Below are 22808 nucleotides of genomic sequence, written 5' to 3'. Positions count from 1 at the left end.
GCCGTTTATGGACAGCGTCACATTTGTGACGGATGAGCGGTACGGAATGAACGCACATAGTAAATGCCGTTCGAAGGATGGTTATATAACGCCGGAGCGTCACGTAATGTACGCTCGTGGTCTATGACGGCGTGATGACGTTACAGCGTTCCGGCGTGCCTGCGCTAGCTTGTTTTGGATCCCTGACATCCTGATAATGGCTGCCAGTCGCCGTGATCCTCCTCTGGGCATCCCAGAGCTCAAGTTCCTTATTGGAACAATGGATCGGATGCAGTACGAGACAACTGGGCTGGTGCTGCACCGCAACCAGCACAAAGAGGAAGTTGTCCGTGTGGTGTCTGAGGGCCTCAGGAAGCGGTTTGGGATAACTCGCAGTAAGGCCCAGATTGTGAAAAAATGGGGCGATCTCAAGTTCAAAAGCCCAGAGCGCCTGCAGGAGCTTCGCAAGGAGATTCGCAGAGGTCAGTACGCAGGTACCCAAAAGTATGGCACGCAGAAGGGTTAATTGGGTGATTCATGGGAATGGGGGGTACGCTGCATGGATTTTCATAGGGCTTTGGGCCAGTATGAACGTTGCAGAGCCACTATGTGTCACAGCTATGGGACAGTTTGAACGTTGCAGAGCCACTATGTGGCACAGCTATGGGACAGTTTGAACGTTGCAGAGCCACTATGTGGCACAGCTATGGGACAGTTTGAACGTTGCAGAGCCACTATGTGGCACAGCTATGGGGCAGTTTGAACGTTGCAGAGCCACTATGTGGCACAGCTATGGGGCAGTTTGAACGTTGCAGAGCCACTATGTGGCACAGCTATGGGACAGTTTGAACGTTGCAGAGCCACTATGTGGCACAGCTATGGGGCAGTTTGAACGTTGCAGAGCCACTATGTGGCACAGCTATGGGGCAGTTTGAACGTTGCAGAGCCACTATGTGGCACAGCTATGGGGCAGTTTGAACGTTGCAGAGCCACTATGTGCCACAGCTATGGGACAGTATGAACGGTGAAAAGTACTATGTGGCACAGCTCTGTGCCCTCCGGGTCAACTGTCCCAGTGCCCTCCTGGTCAACGACAACTGATACTAGTAGGTTCCCACAATAATGTGATTTGGATTTGGTTGCAGGTCCCCTCCCCCCCCCCCCCGGCAGCCAGCGTTGCGATATATGCTAACAGACCGTTTTTGTTTTTTTTTTTTCCTTCACAGAGGCAAAGAGACAGCGCCGCCGCCACGAGGCATCCCGCGCAGCCTCTTCTGGATCTGTGCCCTCCGGGTCAACTGTCCCAGTGCCCTCCGGGTCAACGACAACTGATCCTAGTAGGTTCCCACAATAATGTGATTTGGATTTGGTTGCAGGTACCCTCCCCCCCCCCCCCCCGGCAGCCAGCGTTGCGATATATGCTAACAGACCGTTTTTTTTTTTTTTTCCTTCACAGAGGCAAAGAGACAGCGCCGCCGCCACGAGGCATCCCGCGCAGCCTCTTCTGGATCTGTGCCCTCCGGGTCAACTGTCCCAGTGCCCTCCGGGTCAACGACAACTGATCCTAGTAGGTTCCCACAATAATGTGATTTGGATTTGGTTGCAGGTCCCCTTCCCCCCCCTCCCCCGGCAGCCAATGTTGCCATATATGCTAACAGACCTTTGTTTTTTTTTTTTGTTTTTTTTTCCTTCACAGAGGCAAAGACACAGCGCCGCCGCCACGAGGCATCCCGCACAGCCTCTTCTGGATCTGTGCCCTCCGGGTCAACTGTCCCAGTGCCCTCCGGGTCAACGACAACTGATCCTAGTAGGTTCCCACAATAATGTGATTTGGATTTGGTTGCAGGTACCCTTCCCCCCCCCCCTCCCCCGGCAGCCAATGTTGCCATATATGCTAACAGACCTTTGTTTTTTTTTTTGGTTTTTTTTTCCTTCACAGAGGCAAAGACACAGCGCCGCCGCCACGAGGCATCCCGCACAGCCTCTTCTGGATCTGTGCCCTCCGGGTCAACTGTCCCAGTGCCCTCCGGGTCAACGACAACTGATCCTAGTAGGTTCCCACAATAATGTGATTTGGATTTGGTTGCAGGTCCCCTTCCCCCCCCTCCCCCGGCAGCCAATGTTGCCATATATGCTAACAGACCTTTGTTTTTTTTTTTTGTTTTTTTTTCCTTCACAGAGGCAAAGACACAGCGCCGCCGCCACGAGGCATCCCGCACAGCCTCTTCTGGATCTGTGCCCTCCGGGTCAACTGTCCCAGTGCCCTCCGGGTCAACGACAACTGATCCTAGTAGGTTCCCACAATAATGTGATTTGGATTTGGTTGCAGGTACCCTCCCCCCCTGCAGCCAGTGTTGTGATATATGCAAACAGACCTTTTTTTTTTTTTTTTGCCTTCACAGAGGCAAAGACACAGCGCCGCCGCCACGAGGCATCCCGCACAGCCTCTTCTGGATCTGTGCCCTCCGGGTCAACTGTCCCAGTGCCCTCGGGGTCAACGACAACTGATCCTAGTAGGTTCCCACAATAATGTGATTTGGATTTGGTTGCAGGTCCCCTTCCCCCCCCTCCCCCGGCAGCCAATGTTGCCATATATGCTAATAGACCTTTGTTTTTTTTTGTTTTTTTTTCACAGAGGCAAAGAAACAGCGCCGCCGCCGACAGCACGAGGCATTCGACACGGACTCTGATCCCGAAGTGCCCTCCGTGCTTCAACATCCTAGTAGGTTCCCACAATAATGTGATTTTGATTTGGTTGCAGGCCCCCTCTTTCACCCCCAACACTCCAACCCAGCCTCCCCCCCCGCAGTCAGTATTGCCATATATGCTGACAGTTTTGTTTTTTTCCTTCACAGAAGCAAAGACACATCGGGAGAATACTGTGTTATTAATGTTATGTTTTTTGACCCACAGCTGACGTCGGTGTGAACAAGGAGGATCTGGAAGCCGGTATAGAAAGGCTTATCCACACTATGGCGCGGATTCAGGAGCAGCAGAATGTGGCAATGGGGGAGCTGCAGAAGCTTCGGGAAATGTGCCAACAGTTGATGGCGGGGCCAAAATAGAAGCCAAGTGTCTGAACATTTTTTGTTGTGTGTTGTACAGCTAAAAAAAGTTTGTTAATTTAAAAATATATATATCCCACCTATCAAGATGTTGAGAGTGAAGTTAAATGAAAAGTTTTTATTATGAACCAATTCTTAACAACATTACAATTTAAAAATCCGTAAGAAAACCAAACAAATAAAATCACAAATCGTGATACACCGAATCTTCGTTCCGAACATGAAGGTGCCTGATGGGCGAAGAAATGTGTGACGGCATTGTCGGGTATGAGTTTTGGTGTGACGGGCCAAAGTGGGACACGGGGAAATTGGGCCGTACTGGAGTTTGTGGTCAATAGGGTGGACAATATGCGGACTCTGGCCGCTCGATTGGACGGGAAGAAACCAACCGTGTGTTTTCATCCAAACTGCCATCCAATCCCTTACTAACAGCCTCAAAAATAAGACGCTCGGTTAAAGTTCGCTGCCTTGCTTCCATTGTAGAAAGTTTATCAGCGATGTACAGTCCAAAACCCTCCAAAGCAGGGCTGGTTTTGCGCATCAACACCTTTTTGGCCATGCTCAACAGTTCATGGGAGACGTCCGAGGTGGCTTTCCGCTTCCTCGAACCCTGCCTCCATTGACTCCGTGCAGGTGCAGCCTCCACTATTTCACTTGTGGAGCAGTCCTGTGCATTGTCTTGTGCACTGTCCTGTCCACTGTCCTGTGCACTCTCCTCCTAGGGAGAAAATAAAAAAGGAAATTATTAAAAACAAAAAAGAAACGAGGTACACCAGCCTAACCGCATAAAAAATATATATTCGTATACATGTGAAAAGTAGCTATATATAGATGGTATGGGTTAAGAATGTCGCCATTTAATACTTTTCTGCGACAGAGTTATGGTCTGTACATAAAAAAGTTAAAACTTCGAATTCATGGTATAATCAGATGGAGAAAAAGCTGAAAAATAATATCGAATTATAGGCCACATTGGTGAAACAGTGCTGCAAAGATGTACTTACTGGTTGCCCTTGTGAGTCCAGCTCGACGTGGTTCAGAGGTACTGTCGGTTCCACGGGTGCCAACAACCGCAAACAAGTTGATGACCGTGGCACCTCTTGGTCCCGAAGAAAATTCAGGTAATCAAAATACCATAGCTTCGGGACATAAACCTCTTCTGTTGAAGAGCCAGACTTGGAACTGTGAAGGACCTTATTGAGCTCCTTCCTCCAGACCGTGCGCAGCGCCTGAATTTTCTTCTTTACTACAGTTTCTGTGGCTTGCTCTTCCGGTGCATGGAGATTGTATAATTCGATGAGCTTGGAATATCCTGCCTTACGCTTTTCCCTGTTAGAATACTCAGGCGATTTTATTTTCCAAAGGCATGGGAAAGACTGGTAGATCTCCAGGAACTCGCGTATAAATTCTACACGATTTGACATCTGTAAAAATAACAACAAATAAAGTTAGGCGTTTGACAAATAGTACATTAAAACAGCAACAGCGAAAGGTGGACAAAAAATAAAAAAAACCTCACAGTGGTGCAAACGCCACTTTGAAAAAAAGCATTAATTTTCCCATATGCCACGCCCTATGCCACCACCCACTTCACTACAGCAGTCACACAAAGCACTCATGCCGACCATACATTGTTCCATCTGCCACGCCCTAGGCCACCATAACCCACAACAGCGAACCACCACATACATACAAGCAGCTGCACAAAGCGCTCTTGCTGACCACACATTGTTCCATTTGCCATGCTCTAGCCCACCATAACCCACAACAGCGAACCACCACATACATACAAGCAGCAGCACAAAGCGCTCATGCTGACCAAGCATTTTTCCATTTGCCATGCTCTAGCCCACCAGTCACAACAGCGTACCACGAAGTGCTCCCGTCGACCATACAGCGTACCATCTGCCACGCTGTAGCCCTCCAGTCACAACAGCGTACCATCCGCTTCGCTTCAGCGGCGGAACGAAGTGCTCCTGCCGACCATACAGCGTACCATCTGTCACGCTGTAGCCCTCCAGTCACAACAGCGTACCATCCGCTACGCTTCAGCGGCAAAACGAAGCACTCATGCTGACCATACAGCGTTACATCCACCACGCCCAAGCGGTTTACATACCTCGAAGCTGCGGTGCAAAGCGTGGTATATTCTGAGAAGTACAAAAATCCGATGTCCAGGTCCACCAAGTGTCCAAGTACGAAGTGAAGAAAGGAAATTTTGAACGCAGTGAGGTGGCATTGGGAACAATAGCGCTCAGGTGACAAATTTTCCAACCAATTGTGTGCACAGAACCTTTGGCCTATCAGCACACTAGCTAGCAGCACAACACGCCCCTAGTGAACAACGTCACGCATAGATTATGCAAAATTTGATCTGAATCGTCTTGTGTGACATGACCGTACGGCTGTCCTATACGATTTCTTCATCGCAAATACGTCATGAAATTATCGCTCCAGCGCCGTGCATCGTGAAGTGTGACCGCAGTCTACGATGTTGGAGCGATAATTAAGCGACGATGTAACGTCACAAATCGTGCCGTCGTAGCGATCTAAATTGCACTGTGTGACGGGACCCTTAATAAGGAAGAAAAAGAAGACTGACAGCACTCACTTATTGGGGCGCCAGGTCCGCATCCAGGGAACCTTCCTGGATCATCCACATAGTCCAAAGAGAAACAAAAGACCAGCGCTCCATCCGGATGTAGTATTCCAACGTGCAAACTTTATTGAGCCATGTAACAGCGACGTTTCGACCCGGAGGTCTTTATCAAGCATACCTAAACATGCAGTGGAGCGGCCTTAAATAGCGTGGATGCCACACATTGCACCAATCACCATCAGGTCAGCCCCCTGTCACATAATGTTACATATAAATAACAAAACACATATCAAATACATATTATCTAAAAGTCCACCACCGCAGATACAAACACCATAGAGGAAACATGGAAAAGATCTATATTCAATACAGTACATACACTGTTTACCATTACATCCACCAATAAGATGGATGCATCAGACGTTGCTATAGAGATGTAAACCAATCGCAGATAAAACAAACTCCACCAATACCTAACTGTTGTAAACGGCGCCTAAAATCACAGATAGCCTATCAGATAGTCCCGGTTATACAAGTATACACTCAACCACCAACCGGCCACCCTGTAACATGCTGAACCACCCACGTCATATCCCGTTCTAATCTCCACAGATCACCAAGCCGATCACCGGAGCCGGCGATATCAGCGTCATCAAAGTTACACGCATGCGTACATCATGCCGCAAGAACACATCTCAGGAAGCAGGGGAACCAACCAGCGGAAGTAACCGCCCACCACTACAGTCACATGACTTGAGGGAAACTTGTATCCAAGGCAACATAAACAAAAACACTCCTAGGCTGCCTAATCCAGCGCAACCCAGTCGAGCGTCCTCTATGTAGCCCCCGCATGAGAGAGAGAGTACCCGCAGCCGGCACTGCCAGTGCACTGCCACCCGACAGGGCAACCCGCAGGTCAGCGCGCGTACCTCCACACATAACAGAAGCGCAATGAGGGCACAATCAGGAGCATAAATATTAATCACCTTACTATAATAAGGAGCCAAATGTCGGCTATAAAGGACAAAAAGACGCCCAACCATATATGTTCTAAAATCTCTATCCTGAAATATGAGATATAGTGGAATTGAGTAATCTGAAATATAGTGGAATTCAGTAGTCTAAACAAAAGCTCAAATCCCGTCCTCCATTGTCCAAGGTGCATCCACTCTCCAGTGCCTATACCTAAATAACCACCTATGGGAAGATAGAAAAAAAAAAAAGAGAAAAAAAGAAAAAAAAGAAATAAAACATAAAAACCAAACCTCGGAGTGGAACATGTAAAAGATACTATTTAAAATTACACCGATACGAGCTGCACGCATCTCATCAATACACTAGAACTATACCACACAGGTCTGTAGATTGAAATCTAGGTTCAAACCACCCGGTTGTAAAGATCCCAGCAAAAATATCCACTTCAACTCCTTCTGTTTCAGCAAATGCAATCTGTCACCACCCCTCCTCAGGGTCGGCACACTGTCAATGACCCTAAATCGTAACTGATTGACAGAGTGCTTGTGTTCCAGGAAGTGTTTCGGGACAGGCAACTCAGTCAGGCCAGTTCTCACAGTACTCTTGTGTTTGATTATTCGAGCTCTAACCTCCATGGTCGTCTCACCAACATAGGTGAGCCCACACGGACATACAATCATATATACCACCCAACTGGATGTACAAGTGTACCTCTCTTTAAGGAAAATCTTTCTGCCAGTATGGGGATGGCAGAAGAATTCACCCTTTAAAATGTTGTTACAGCAGGAGCAACCCAAACACGGAAAATTCCCATGTTTGGCCACCCTGAGAGTACTCTGCACCGAGGATTTAGAAGTCCCCACATCAGAGTGAACCAACCTGTCCCTAAGATTACGCCCCCTTCTATAGGACATCAGTGGGTACGTCACAAAACTAGGGATCGATGGAAGACCCCGTTGTAAAAGTGACCAGTGTTTCCTAATCACTCTACCAATCTGGTTGCTTGCTGGATTATAAGTGGTCACAAATGGGATCCGATCACTCACCCGTTTCACCCGTGTCTTTTTGCGAACACTTTCACGAGAGCAATTCAAGGTTTTCTCCTTAAATCTCACGACCTCCCTACCAGGATATCCCCTCTGCAAAAACTTTGAGCACATCTCCTCCAGACGTAGGTTAACCTTATCCTCATCAGACACAATCCTCCGAACCCGCAACAACTGACTCCATGGCAATGAGTTTAACATCCGCCTCGGATGGTTGCTATCGAACATCAGCAAACTATTCCTGTCAGTTTCCTTAACAAAAATATCAGTTCTCAACCTACCCATCTCCTTGTATACCAAAGTATCCAGGAACTGAACCTGAGTCATAGAATGTGTGAGGGTAAATTGAAATTCAGAGTGTATCTGATTCAGATAAGTCTGGAAATCCAGCAGTTCTTGTAGACTACCTTCCCAAATGACAAAAATATTGTCAATATAGCGCCACCAGGCTCTGACGTGGCGCCAGAGGATAGAACTGTACACAAACTTGTCCTCGAGCACCGCCATAAAGATGTTAGCATAAGTGGGGGCCACATTGGACCCCATGGTGGTGCCCCTCAACTGCAGGAAAAAATCGTCCCCAAAGAGGAAAAAATTCCTCCTGAGGACGAACTCCAACAGTGTGAGGACAAGCTGTGCACACTCGGGGGCCACGTCAGAGCCTGATAGCATACAAGAGACCGCATCCAAGCCCTTCTCATGTTCTATAGATGTGTATAACGATACAACATCAAAGGATGCCAGAACCGTCGTCTCTGTAACATTAACCTCCTCAATCTTATCCAAAAAATCGTTGGTATCTTTCACATACGACCTAGCTGAAACTGCAAAGGGACGTAATATCCGATCCAGAAAAATGGCTGTTTTGTTAAACAATGAGCCCCGGCCCGAAACAATCGGGCGACCCGGGGGATTACACAAACACTTATGGATTTTAGGCAACACATATATTACTGGTGTGACAGGAAAATCAACAATCAAAAATTCTGACAGCTTATGGTCAATGAGTCCCATGGAAAGGGAATCACTGACCACAAGCTGTAATTCTCTCTGAAATCCAGATGTCGGATTGCCAGGCAATTTTGCATATACAGAATCATCAGCCAACTGCCGCTGTATCTCAGCTTTATATTTCACACTGTCCATAACAACAACCGCTCCGCCCTTATCGGCTGGTTTGATGGTTATTGATGGGTTCCCGGCCAATGATTCCAAAGTCACTCTTTCCCTATAGGACAAATTCTGAACTGACCGAGGTCTAAAGTCTTTTCTTATCCTTTCAATATCCTTCTGTACTAGCTCGATATACGATTCCACAAAATGGTTCTTGCCAGGAGGTTGAAAGGAACTCCTATTATACAGACCTACTTCACGCAACGTAAAGCCACGAGTAGGAGTCTCACACCTTGTACTACTACCATCCACCCTATCTGAAAAATAGGAGGATAGTCTCAGTCTCCTAAAAAAAGCATGTAAGTCAACCTCCAAACCAAACCAGTCCGGATTGTTCGATGGACAAAAAGAAAGTCCCTTGGATAAGACTTTAAGTTCAATGTCAGACAAAATAATAGATGAAATATTGACCACCAACTCCTTACTGGTTACTGATTGTCCTTCGTGTTCCTCGTCCTCATTGTGGTGTTCCGCCCCACACGTTGTACCCGGGCTGTGCTGCCATTTCCTGTGTTTGCGACCACCCCTCCGGCCGCGCCTCCTGGAGTAGTTATGTCCATCCTTGCTTTCCCTAAAAAATGATGTTCGTCCTTCTTGGCTCCTCCCAAACTGGAGTCATCCGTCGATTCGGAGTCAGCCGTAGTAAAGCCAAAGTTAGACTGATTCTTATTCTGTATTTTCTTACGTCTCCTTGGTGTCATCGGTCTCTTCCTCCCACTGTTGGAATACTGATTAGAGGTAGATTGCCAAGAGAATACATGGCCCATTTTGTAATCATCAGCATCGCGGAACCATTTGGTGCGCTTAGTGGTCTCTATGTCATTTCTAAACTTAGACAGATTCTCACCCATCTTAGTTTCCAGGAGCCCCCAATCCTGTGCTGTCAGTTGCATCTTTAATTGCTCCTCCAAACCAGCAATGTTCTGTTTAATGACAATAGTCTCAGCCTTCAGAAATTCTATGTTCAACAACATAATGTCGAACGCATACTTATTCGAGATCGACTCAAATTTTGTACAGAACTGGACATTGTCCGGAAGTAAAGTCGGTCTTAAATGTGGTCGCAGCCCACGTGGAATTCTACGGACCTTAAAATATTCAGTCAAGGTTACAATATGTAATTCAAATGAGATCAATCTCCGTTTCTCATTTTCCAATTTTCTCCTCAACATCTCCGTAGTCGGTTTGCTCAAGAAAGCAGTGTCCATATTGGTATCTGATAAAATCCGTACAGCATCGTCGTCGGTGTAAGAAAAAGTCATGGCATTACCCAGATCACCCACATCTGGGTTAACAATTGTATCTATCTTGGAAATAGGGTGCCCGTCAATCCAGGTTCAAGCAATATAACGAAGAAAAAGAAGACTGACAGCACTCACTTATTGGGGCGCCAGGTCCGCATCCAGGGAACCTTCCTGGATCATCCACATAGTCCAAAGAGAAACAAAAGACCAGCGCTCCATCCGGATGTAGTATTCCAACGTGCAAACTTTATTGAGCCATGTAACAGCGACGTTTCGACCCGGAGGTCTTTATCAAGCATACCTAAACATGCAGTGGAGCGGCCTTAAATAGCGTGGATGCCACACATTGCACCAATCACCATCAGGTCAGCCCCCTGTCACATAATGTCACATATAAATAACAAAACACATATCAAATACATATTATCTAAAAGTCCACCACCGCAGATACAAACACCATAGAGGAAACATGGAAAAGATCTATATTCAATACAGTACATACGCTGTTTACCATTACATCCACCAATAAGATGGATGCATCAGACGTTGCTATAGAGATGTAAACCAATCGCAGATAAAACAAACTCCACCAATACCTAACTGTTGTAAACGGCGCCTAAAATCACAGATAGCCTATCAGATAGTCCCGGTTATACAAGTATACACTCAACCACCAACCGGCCACCCTGTAACATGCTGAACCACCCACGTCATATCCCGTTCTAATCTCCACAGCTCACCAAGCCGATCACCGGAGCCGGCGATATCAGCGTCATCAAAGTTACACGCATGCGTACATCATGCCGCAAGAACACATCTCAGGAAGCAGGGGAACCAACCAGCGGAAGTAACCGCCCACCACTACAGTCACATGACTTGAGGGAAACTAGTATCCAAGGCAACATAAACAAAAACACTCCTAGGCTGCCTAATCCAGCGCAACCCAGTCGAGCGTCCTCTATGTAGCCCCCGCATGAGAGAGAGTACCCGCAGCCGGCACTGCCAGTGCACTGCCACCCGACAGGGCAACCCGCAGGTCAGCGCGCGTACCTCCACACATAACAGAAGCGCAATGAGGGCACAATCAGGAGCATAAATATTAATCACCTTACTATAATAAGGAGCCAAATGTCGGCTATAAAGGACAAAAAGACGCCCAACCATATATGTTCTAAAATCTCTATCCTGAAATATGAGATATAGTGGAATTGAGTAATATGAAATATAGTGGAATTCAGTAGTCTAAACAAAAGCTCAAATCCCGTCCTCCATTGTCCAAGGTGCATCCACTCTCCAGTGCCTATACCTAAATAACCACCTATGGGAAGATAGAAAAAAAGAAAAAGAGAAAAAAAGAAAAAAAAGAAATAAAACATAAAAACCAAACCACGGAGTGGAACATGTAAAAGATACTATTTAAAATTACACCGATACGAGCTGCACGCATCTCATCAATACACTAGAACTATACCACACAGGTCTGTAGATTGAAATCTAGGTTCAAACCACCCGGTTGTAAAGATCCCAGCAAAAATATCCACTTCAACTCCTTCTGTTTCAGCAAATGCAATCTGTCACCACCCCTCCTCAGGGTCGGCACACTGTCAATGACCCTAAATCGTAACTGATTGACAGAGTGCTTGTGTTCCAGGAAGTGTTTCGGGACAGGCAACTCAGTCAGGCCAGTTCTCACAGTACTCTTGTGTTTGATTATTCGAGCTCTAACCTCCATGGTCGTCTCACCAACATAGGTGAGCCCACACGGACATACAATCATATATACCACCCAACTGGATGTACAAGTGTACCTCTCTTTAAGGAAAATCTTTCTGCCAGTATGGGGATGGCAGAAGAATTCACCCTTTAAAATGTTGTTACAGCAGGAGCAACCCAAACACGGAAAATTCCCATGTTTGGCCACCCTGAGAGTACTCTGCACCGAGGATTTAGAAGTCCCCACATCAGAGTGAACCAACCTGTCCCTAAGATTACGCCCCCTTCTATAGGACATCAGTGGGTACGTCACAAAACTAGGGATTGATGGAAGACCCCGTTGTAAAAGTGACCAGTGTTTCCTAATCACTCTACCAATCTGGTTGCTTGCTGGATTATAAGTGGTCACAAATGGGATCCGATCACTCACCCGTTTCACCCGTGTCTTTTTGCGAACACTTTCACGAGAGCAATTCAAGGTTTTCTCCTTAAATCTCACGACCTCCCTACCAGGATATCCCCTCTGCAAAAACTTTGAGCACATCTCCTCCAGACGTAGGTTAACCTTATCCTCATCAGACACAATCCTCCGAACCCGCAACAACTGACTCCATGGCAATGAGTTTAACATCCGCCTCGGATGGTTGCTATCGAACATCAGCAAACTATTCCTGTCAGTTTCCTTAACAAAAATAAAAACAGCCATTTTTCTGGATCGGATATTACGTCCCTTTGCAGTTTCAGCTAGGTCGTATGTGAAAGATACCAACGATTTTTTTGGATAAGATTGAGGAGGTTAATGTTACAGAGACGACGGTTCTGGCTTCCTTTGATGTTGTATCGTTATACACATCTATAGAACATGAGAAGGGCTTGGATGCGGTCTCTTGTATGCTATCAGGCTCTGACGTGGCCCCCGAGTGTGCACAGCTTGTCCTCACACTGTTGGAGTTCGTCCTCAGGAGGAATTTTTTCCTCTTTGGGGACGATTTTTTCCTGCAGTTGAGGGGCACCGCCATGGGGTCCAATGTGGCCCCCACTTATGCTAACATCTTTATGGCGGTGCTCGAGGACAAGTTTGTGTACAGTTCTATCCTCTGGCGCCACGTCAGAGCCTGGTGGCGCTATATTGACGATATTTTTGTCATTTGGGAAGGTAGTCTACAAGAACTGCTGGATTTCCAGACTTATCTGAATCAGATACACTCTGAATTGCAATTTACCCTCACACATTCTATGACTCAGGTTCAGTTCCTGGATACTTTGGTATACAAGGAGATGGGTAGGTTGAGAACTGATATTTTTGTTAAGGAAACTGACAGGAATAGTTTGCTGATGTTCGATAGCAACCATCCGAGGCGGATGTTAAACTCATTGCCATGGAGTCAGTTGTTGCGGGTTCGGAGGATTGTGTCTGATGAGGATAAGGTTAACCTACGTCTGGAGGAGATGTGCTCAAAGTTTTTGCAGAGGGGATATCCTGGTAGGGAGGTCGTGAGATTTAAGGAGAAAACCTTGAATTGCTCTCGTGAAAGTGTTCGCAAAAAGACACGGGTGAAACGGGTGAGTGATCGGATCCCATTTGTGACCACTTATAATCCAGCAAGCAACCAGATTGGTAGAGTGATTAGGAAACACTGGTCACTTTTACAACGGGGTCTTCCATCGATCCCTAGTTTTGTGACGTACCCACTGATGTCCTATAGAAGGGGGCGTAATCTTAGGGACAGGTTGGTTCACTCTGATGTGGGGACTTCTAAATCCTCGGTGCAGAGTACTCTCAGGGTGGCCAAACATGGGAATTTTCCGTGTTTGGGTTGCTCCTGCTGTAACAACATTTTAAAGGGTGAATTCTTCTGCCATCCCCATACTGGCAGAAAGATTTTCCTTAAAGAGAGGTACACTTGTACATCCAGTTGGGTGGTATATATGATTGTATGTCCGTGTGGGCTCACCTATGTTGGTGAGACGACCATGGAGGTTAGAGCTCGAATAATCAAACACAAGAGTACTGTGAGAACTGGCCTGACTGAGTTGCCTGTCCCGAAACACTTCCTGGAACACAAGCACTCTGTCAATCAGTTACGATTTAGGGTCATTGACAGTGTGCCGACCCTGAGGAGGGGTGGTGACAGATTGCATTTGCTGAAACAGAAGGAGTTGAAGTGGATATTTTTGCTGGGATCTTTACAACCGGGTGGTTTGAACCTAGATTTCAATCTACAGACCTGTGTGGTATAGTTCTAGTGTATTGATGAGATGCGTGCAGCTCGTATCGGTGTAATTTTAAATAGTATCTTTTACATGTTCCACTCCGTGGTTTGGTTTTTATGTTTTATTTCTTTTTTTTCTTTTTTTCTCTTTTTCTTTTTTTCTATCTTCCCATAGGTGGTTATTTAGGTATAGGCACTGGAGAGTGGATGCACCTTGGACAATGGAGGACGGGATTTGAGCTTTTGTTTAGACTACTGAATTCCACTATATTTCAGATTACTCAATTCCACTATATCTCATATTTCAGGATAGAGATTTTAGAACATATATGGTTGGGCGTCTTTTTGTCCTTTATAGCCGACATTTGGCTCCTTATTATAGTAAGGTGATTAATATTTATGCTCCTGATTGTGCCCTCATTGCGCTTCTGTTATGTGTGGAGGTACGCGCGCTGACCTGCGGGTTGCCCTGTCGGGTGGCAGTGCACTGGCAGTGCCGGCTGCGGGTACTCTCTCTCATGCGGGGGCTACATAGAGGACGCTCGACTGGGTTGCGCTGGATTAGGCAGCCTAGGAGTGTTTTTGTTTATGTTGCCTTGGATACAAGTTTCCCTCAAGTCATGTGACTGTAGTGGTGGGCGGTTACTTCCGCTGGTTGGTTCCCCTGCTTCCTGAGATGTGTTCTTGCGGCATGATGTACGCATGCGTGTAACTTTGATGACGCTGATATCGCCGGCTCCGGTGATCGGCTTGGTGAGCTGTGGAGATTAGAACGGGATATGACGTGGGTGGTTCAGCATGTTACAGGGTGGCCGGTTGGTGGTTGAGTGTATACTTGTATAACCGGGACTATCTGATAGGCTATCTGTGATTTTAGGCGCCGTTTACAACAGTTAGGTATTGGTGGAGTTTGTTTTATCTGCGATTGGTTTACATCTCTATAGCAACGTCTGATGCATCCATCTTATTGGTGGATGTAATGGTAAACAGCGTATGTACTGTATTGAATATAGATCTTTTCCATGTTTCCTCTATGGTGTTTGTATCTGCGGTGGAGGACTTTTAGATAATATGTATTTGATATGTGTTTTGTTATTTATATGTGACATTATGTGACAGGGGGCTGACCTGATGGTGATTGGTGCAATGTGTGGCATCCACGCTATTTAAGGCCGCTCCACTGCATGTTTAGGTATGCTTGATAAAGACCTCCGGGTCGAAACGTCGCTGTTACATGGCTCAATAAAGTTTGCACGTTGGAATACTACATCCGGATGGAGCGCTGGTCTTTTGTTTCTCTTTGGACTATGTGGATGATCCAGGAAGGTTCCCTGGATGCGGACCTGGCGCCCCAATAAGTGAGTGCTGTCAGTCTTCTTTTTCTTCGTTATATTGCTTGAACCTGGATTGACGGGCACCCTATTTCCAAGATGGATACAATTGTTAACCCAGATGTGGGTGATCTGGGTAATGCCATGACTTTTTCTTACACCGACGACGATGCTGTACGGATTTTATCAGATACCAATATGGACACTGCTTTCTTGAGCAAACCGACTACGGAGATGTTGAGGAGAAAATTGGAGAATGAGAAACGGAGATTGATCTCATTTGAATTACATATTGTAACCTTGACTGAATATTTTAAGGTCCGTAGAATTCCACGTGGGCTGCGACCACATTTAAGACCGACTTTACTTCCGGACAATGTCCAGTTCTGTACAAAATTTGAGTCGATCTCGAATAAGTATGCGTTCGACATTATGTTGTTGAACATAGAATTTCTGAAGGCTGAGACTATTGTCATTAAACAGAACATTGCTGGTTTGGAGGAGCAATTAAAGATGCAACTGACAGCACAGGATTGGGGGCTCCTGGAAACTAAGATGGGTGAGAATCTGTCTAAGTTTAGAAATGACATAGAGACCACTAAGCGCACCAAATGGTTCCGCGATGCTGATGATTACAAAATGGGCCATGTATTCTCTTGGCAATCTACCTCTAATCAGTATTCCAACAGTGGGAGGAAGAGACCGATGACACCAAGGAGACGTAAGAAAATACAGAATAAGAATCAGTCTAACTTTGGCTTTACTACGGCTGACTCCGAATCGACGGATGACTCCAGTTTGGGAGGAGCCAAGAAGGACGAACATCATTTTTTAGGGAAAGCAAGGATGGACATAACTACTCCAGGAGGCGCGGCCGGAGGGGTGGTCGCAAACACAGGAAATGGCAGCACAGCCCGGGTACAACGTGTGGGGCGGAACACCACAATGAGGACGAGGAACACGAAGGACAATCAGTAACCAGTAAGGAGTTGGTGGTCAATATTTCATCTATTATTTTGTCTGACATTGAACTTAAAGTCTTATCCAAGGGACTTTCTTTTTGTCCATCGAACAATCCGGACTGGTTTGGTTTGGAGGTTGACTTACATGCTTTTTTTAGGAGACTGAGACTATCCTCCTATTTTTCAGATAGGGTGGATGGTAGTAGTACAAGGTGTGAGACTCCTACTCGTGGCTTTACGTTGCGTGAAGTAGGTCTGTATAATAGGAGTTCCTTTCAACCTCCTGGCAAGAACCATTTTGTGGAATCGTATATCGAGCTAGTACAGAAGGATATTGAAAGGATAAGAAAAGACTTTAGACCTCGGTCAGTTCAGAATTTGTCTTATAGGGAAAGAGTGACTTTGGAATCATTGGCCGGGAACCCATCAATAACCATCAAACCAGCCGATAAGGGCGGAGCGGTTGTTGTTATGGACAGTGTGAAATATAAAGCTGAGATACAGCGGCAGTTGGCTGATGATTCTGTATATGCAAAATTGCCTGGCAATCCGACATCTGGATTTCAGAGAGAATTACAGCTTGTGGTCAGTGATTCCCTTTCCATGGGACTCATTGATCATAAGCTGTCAGAATTTTTGATTGTTGATTTTCCTGTCACACCGGTAATATATGTGTTGCCTAAAATCCATAAGTGTTTGTGTAATCCCCCGGGTCGCCCGATTGTTTCGGGCCGGGGCTCATTGTTTAACAAAACAGCCATTTTTCTGGATCGGATATTACGTCCCTTTGCAGTTTCAGCTAGGTCGTATGTGAAAGATACCAACGATTTTTTGGATAAGATTGAGGAGGTTAATGTTACAGAGACGACGGTTCTGGCATCCTTTGATGTTGTATCGTTATACACATCTATAGAACATGAGAAGGGCTTGGATGCGGTCTCTTGTATGCTATCAGGCTCTGACGTGGCCCCCGAGTGTGCACAGCTTGTCCTCACACTGTTGGAGTTCGTCCTCAGGAGGAATTTTTTCCTCTTTGGGGACGATTTTTTCCTGCAGTTGAGGGGCACCGCCATGGGGTCCAATGTGGCCCCCACTTATGCTAACATCTTTATGGCGGTGCTCGAGGACAAGTTTGTGTACAGTTCTATCCTCTGGCGCCACGTCAGAGCCTGGTGGCGCTATATTGACAATATTTTTGTCATTTGGGAAGGTAGTCTACAAGAACTGCTGGATTTCCAGACTTATCTGAATCAGATACACTCTGAATTGCAATTTACCCTCACACATTCTATGACTCAGGTTCAGTTCCTGGATACTTTGGTATACAAGGAGATGGGTAGGTTGAGAACTGATATTTTTGTTAAGGAAACTGACAGGAATAGTTTGCTGATGTTCGATAGCAACCATCCGAGGCGGATGTTAAACTCATTGCCATGGAGTCAGTTGTTGCGGGTTCGGAGGATTGTGTCTGATGAGGATAAGGTTAACCTACGTCTGGAGGAGATGTGCTCAAAGTTTTTGCAGAGGGGATATCCTGGTAGGGAGGTCGTGAGATTTAAGGAGAAAACCTTGAATTTCTCTCGTGAAAGTGTTCGCAAAAAGACACGGGTGAAACGGGTGAGTGATCGGATCCCATTTGTGACCACTTATAATCCAGCAAGCAACCAGATTGGTAGAGTGATTAGGAAACACTGGTCACTTTTACAACGGGGTCTTCCATCGATCCCTAGTTTTGTGACGTACCCACTGATGTCCTATAGAAGGGGGCGTAATCTTAGGGACAGGTTGGTTCACTCTGATGTGGGGACTTCTAAATCCTCGGTGCAGAGTACTCTCAGGGTGGCCAAACATGGGAATTTTCCGTGTTTGGGTTGCTCCTGCTGTAACAACATTTTAAAGGGTGAATTCTTCTGCCATCCCCATACTGGCAGAAAGATTTTCCTTAAAGAGAGGTACACTTGTACATCCAGTTGGGTGGTATATATGATTGTATGTCCGTGTGGGCTCACCTATGTTGGTGAGACGACCATGGAGGTTAGAGCTCGAATAATCAAACACAAGAGTACTGTGAGAACTGGCCTGACTGAGTTGCCTGTCCCGAAACACTTCCTGGAACACAAGCACTCTGTCAATCAGTTACGATTTAGGGTCATTGACAGTGTGCCGACCCTGAGGAGGGGTGGTGACAGATTGCATTTGCTGAAACAGAAGGAGTTGAAGTGGATATTTTTGCTGGGATCTTTACAACCGGGTGGTTTGAACCTAGATTTCAATCTACAGACCTGTGTGGTATAGTTCTAGTGTATTGATGAGATGCGTGCAGCTCGTATCGGTGTAATTTTAAATAGTATCTTTTACATGTTCCACTCCGTGGTTTGGTTTTTATGTTTTATTTCTTTTTTTTCTTTTTTTCTCTTTTTCTTTTTTTCTATCTTCCCATAGGTGGTTATTTAGGTATAGGCACTGGAGAGTGGATGCACCTTGGACAATGGAGGACGGGATTTGAGCTTTTGTTTAGACTACTGAATTCCACTATATTTCAGATTACTCAATTCCACTATATCTCATATTTCAGGATAGAGATTTTAGAACATATATGGTTGGGCGTCTTTTTGTCCTTTATAGCCGACATTTGGCTCCTTATTATAGTAAGGTGATTAATATTTATGCTCCTGATTGTGCCCTCATTGCGCTTCTGTTATGTGTGGAGGTACGCGCGCTGACCTGCGGGTTGCCCTGTCGGGTGGCAGTGCACTGGCAGTGCCGGCTGCGGGTACTCTCTCTCTCATGCGGGGGCTACATAGAGGACGCTCGACTGGGTTGCGCTGGATTAGGCAGCCTAGGAGTGTTTTTGTTTATGTTGCCTTGGATACAAGTTTCCCTCAAGTCATGTGACTGTAGTGGTGGGCGGTTACTTCCACTGGTTGGTTCCCCTGCTTCCTGAGATGTGTTCTTGCGGCATGATGTACGCATGCGTGTAACTTTGATGACGCTGATATCGCCGGCTCCGGTGATCGGCTTGGTGAGCTGTGGAGATTAGAACGGGATATGACGTGGGTGGTTCAGCATGTTACAGGGTGGCCGGTTGGTGGTTGAGTGTATACTTGTATAACCGGGACTATCTGATAGGCTATCTGTGATTTTAGGCGCCGTTTACAACAGTTAGGTATTGGTGGAGTTTGTTTTATCTGCGATTGGTTTACATCTCTATAGCAACGTCTGATGCATCCATCTTATTGGTGGATGTAATGGTAAACAGCGTATGTACTGTATTGAATATAGATCTTTTCCATGTTTCCTCTATGGTGTTTGTATCTGCGGTGGTGGACTTTTAGATAATATGTATTTGATATGTGTTTTGTTATTTATATGTGACATTATGTGACAGGGGGCTGACCTGATGGTGATTGGTGCAATGTGTGGCATCCACGCTATTTAAGGCCGCTCCACTGCATGTTTAGGTATGCTTGATAAAGACCTCCGGGTCGAAACGTCGCTGTTACATGGCTCAATAAAGTTTGCACGTTGGAATACTACATCCGGATGGAGCGCTGGTCTTTTGGGACCCTTAATAAGATCACGGTCAAATTCCAATACCCCTTGCCTTTGATTTCTGATTTATTTGCTCGGATTAAGGGGGCTAGTTGGTTTACTAAGATTGACCTTCGAGGGGCATATCATCTTGTTCCTATTAAACAGGGTGACGAATGGAAAACTGCATTTAATACGTACGAAGGCCATTTTGAATACCTTGTGATGCCATTCGGGCTCTCTAATGCTCCATCTGTGTTCCAATCTTTCATGCATGATATTTTCCGCAATTATCTTGATAAATTCATGGTTGTATATTTGGATGATATTTTGATTTTTTCCGATGATTGGGAGTCTCATGTGAAGCAGGTCAGGATGGTATTCCAGATCCTTCGTGATAATGCTTTATTTGTGAAGGGGTCTAAGTGCCTATTCGGAGTTCAGAAGGTCTCTTTTTTGGGTTTTATTTTTTCTCCCTCGTCTATGAAAATGGATCCTGTTAAGGTCCAAGCCATTCATGACTGGATTCAACCCACATCTGTGAAGAGCCTTCAGAAATTTTTGGGCTTTGCTAATTTCTATCGCCGTTTCATTGCCAACTTTTCCAGTGTGGTTAAGCCCCTTACTGATTTGACGAAGAAAGGCGCTGATGTGACGAATTGTTCCTCTGCGGCTGTTGAAGCCTTTCGGGACCTTAAACGCCGATTTACTTCTGCCCCTGTGTTGCGTCAGCCGGATGTTTCTCTTCCTTTTCAGGTTGAGGTTGACGCTTCTGAGATTGGGGCAGGGGCCGTTTTGTCTCAGAAGAATTCTGATGGTTCTTTGATGAAACCGTGTGCTTTTTTTTCCAGAAAGTTTTTGCCTGCGGAGCACATTTATGACGTCGGCAATCGTGAGTTGTTGGCTATGAAGTGGGCATTTGAGGAGTGGCGACATTGGCTTGAGGGAGCCAAGCACCGCATTGTGGTCTTGACTGATCATAAGAATCTGATTTACCTCGAGTCGGCCAAGCGGCTGAACCCTAGACAGGCTCGATGGTCCCTGTTTTTCTCCCGTTTTGATTTTGTGGTCTCGTATCTTCCGGGATCTAAGAATGTTAAGGCTGATGCCCTCTCTAGGAGTTTTTTGCCTGATTCTCCTGGAGTCCTTGAGCCGGTTGGCATTCTTAAGGAAGGGGCGATTCTTTCTGCCATCTCCCCTGATTTGCGACGGGTGCTTCAGGAATTTCAGGCTGATAAGCCTGACCGCTGTCCAGTGGGGAAGCTGTTTGTTCCTGATAGATGGACAAGTAGGGTAATTTCTGAGGTTCATTGTTCAGTGTTGGCTGGTCATCCTGGGATTTTTGGTACCAGAGCTTTGGTTGCTAGGTCCTTTTGGTGGCCTTCCTTGTCGCGGGATGTGCGTGCTTTTGTGCAGTCCTGTGGGACTTGCGCCCGGGCCAAGCCTTGCTGTTCCCGCGCTAGTGGGTTGCTTTTGCCTTTGCTGGTCCCTGAGAGGCCCTGGATGCATATTTCCATGGATTTTATTTAGGATCTTCCTGTTTTCCTGACTTTCGTCCCTACTAATTGTTTTAATTATTTCACAGCCATGAAGGACACACAACTGTTCCTCAGGAAGGTCATCCTACGGAAATTACATTTTAAATCTCAGGACGACTTTAATCCTGACACAACGTTGGAACAGGAGGCATTGACCACACTTGAGGAACTGGCGGAGGAGGCGGATCCAGCAGTTACAGGTACCTTTCCTGCTTCTGTCACACGTAGATGTACCACGTTTCCCCCCTTTTCACTCTGTCCCCAAATTGACATCTTTAATAGATTGGTATTAGAAGACTTGAAGAAAGTCTCAAGTGACAAGAGGGGTAACAACTTAACGCCCGCACAATGTAAGGCTATAAAAGAACTGAAGGCTATGCATGATGTAGTTATAAAACCGGATAAGGGGGGGAACGTGGTCATCTGGCCGACGGCGAAGTATGAAAGGGAGGCCTTTCGTCAGCTGAGAGATCGTGAAGCCTATTCCCCTTTGTCGTGTAATCCATTATCCAGATTCTCGGGTGAGTTATTTGAGATTCTGGACCGGGCCCTGACATGGGGTATCATACCAAAAAAGGTATTTGAGGGTTTGTTTGTAGAACATCCGATAGTCCCTACCTTCTACCTCCTGCCGCAGGTTCATAAAGATCCAGTTACACCCCCGGGGCATCCGATTGTCTCGGGCATAGGGGGATTGTGCGACCCTGTCTGTAAATTTATCGAATACTATCTGCAACCTTTGGTGGAGTCGCTCCCCTCCTATGTCCGGGACACGACGGACGTCCTGGGGAAAATGGACGGCCTTATTTTGGAACCAGATATGGTTTTTGCCACTATCGATGTAGAGTCTCTTTACACCAGCATCCAACATGAAGACGGTCTGGAGGCAGCTGAATTATTTCTGGGTATGAGCAACCTGGACCCCTCGATGCAAGCCCTGATCCTGGAACTATTACAGTTTGTTTTAACACATAATTTTTTTCTATTCAAAGATCGTTTTTTTTTACAGAAACGCGGCACTGCCATGGGCGCGGCGTGTGCGCCCTCGTACGCTAACCTCTCTCTCGGATTGTGGGAGAGGGAGGTTTTTGGCGGGGGCGCGTGCGCCGCTTCCCATGTGCAGTGCTGGTACCGTTATATTGATGATGTGTTGATGATCTGGCAGAGCCCGAGGCGGCACTCGTGGATTTCATCCGCGGCCTTAATCAGAATAATCGTAATATCAGGCTGACCCACAGGATAGCGAGAGGTGTTATTGACTTCCTGGACATTAAAATCATGAGGTGTGAGGATGGGGAGATACAGACCGACGTTTTCCGAAAGGAGACGTCGGTCAATGCTCTCCTACACTCTACCTCGGCACATACAAGGTCCACTATACGAGCTATACCGGTGGGTCAGTTCCTTAGAATGAAAAGGATCTGTTCCGCGGATGAGAT

Source organism: Ranitomeya imitator, chromosome 2, assembly GCF_032444005.1.
Source record: "Ranitomeya imitator isolate aRanImi1 chromosome 2, aRanImi1.pri, whole genome shotgun sequence".
NCBI classification, from domain to species: domain Eukaryota; kingdom Metazoa; phylum Chordata; class Amphibia; order Anura; family Dendrobatidae; genus Ranitomeya; species Ranitomeya imitator.
Note: the sequence above shows the minus strand (reverse complement) of the source record.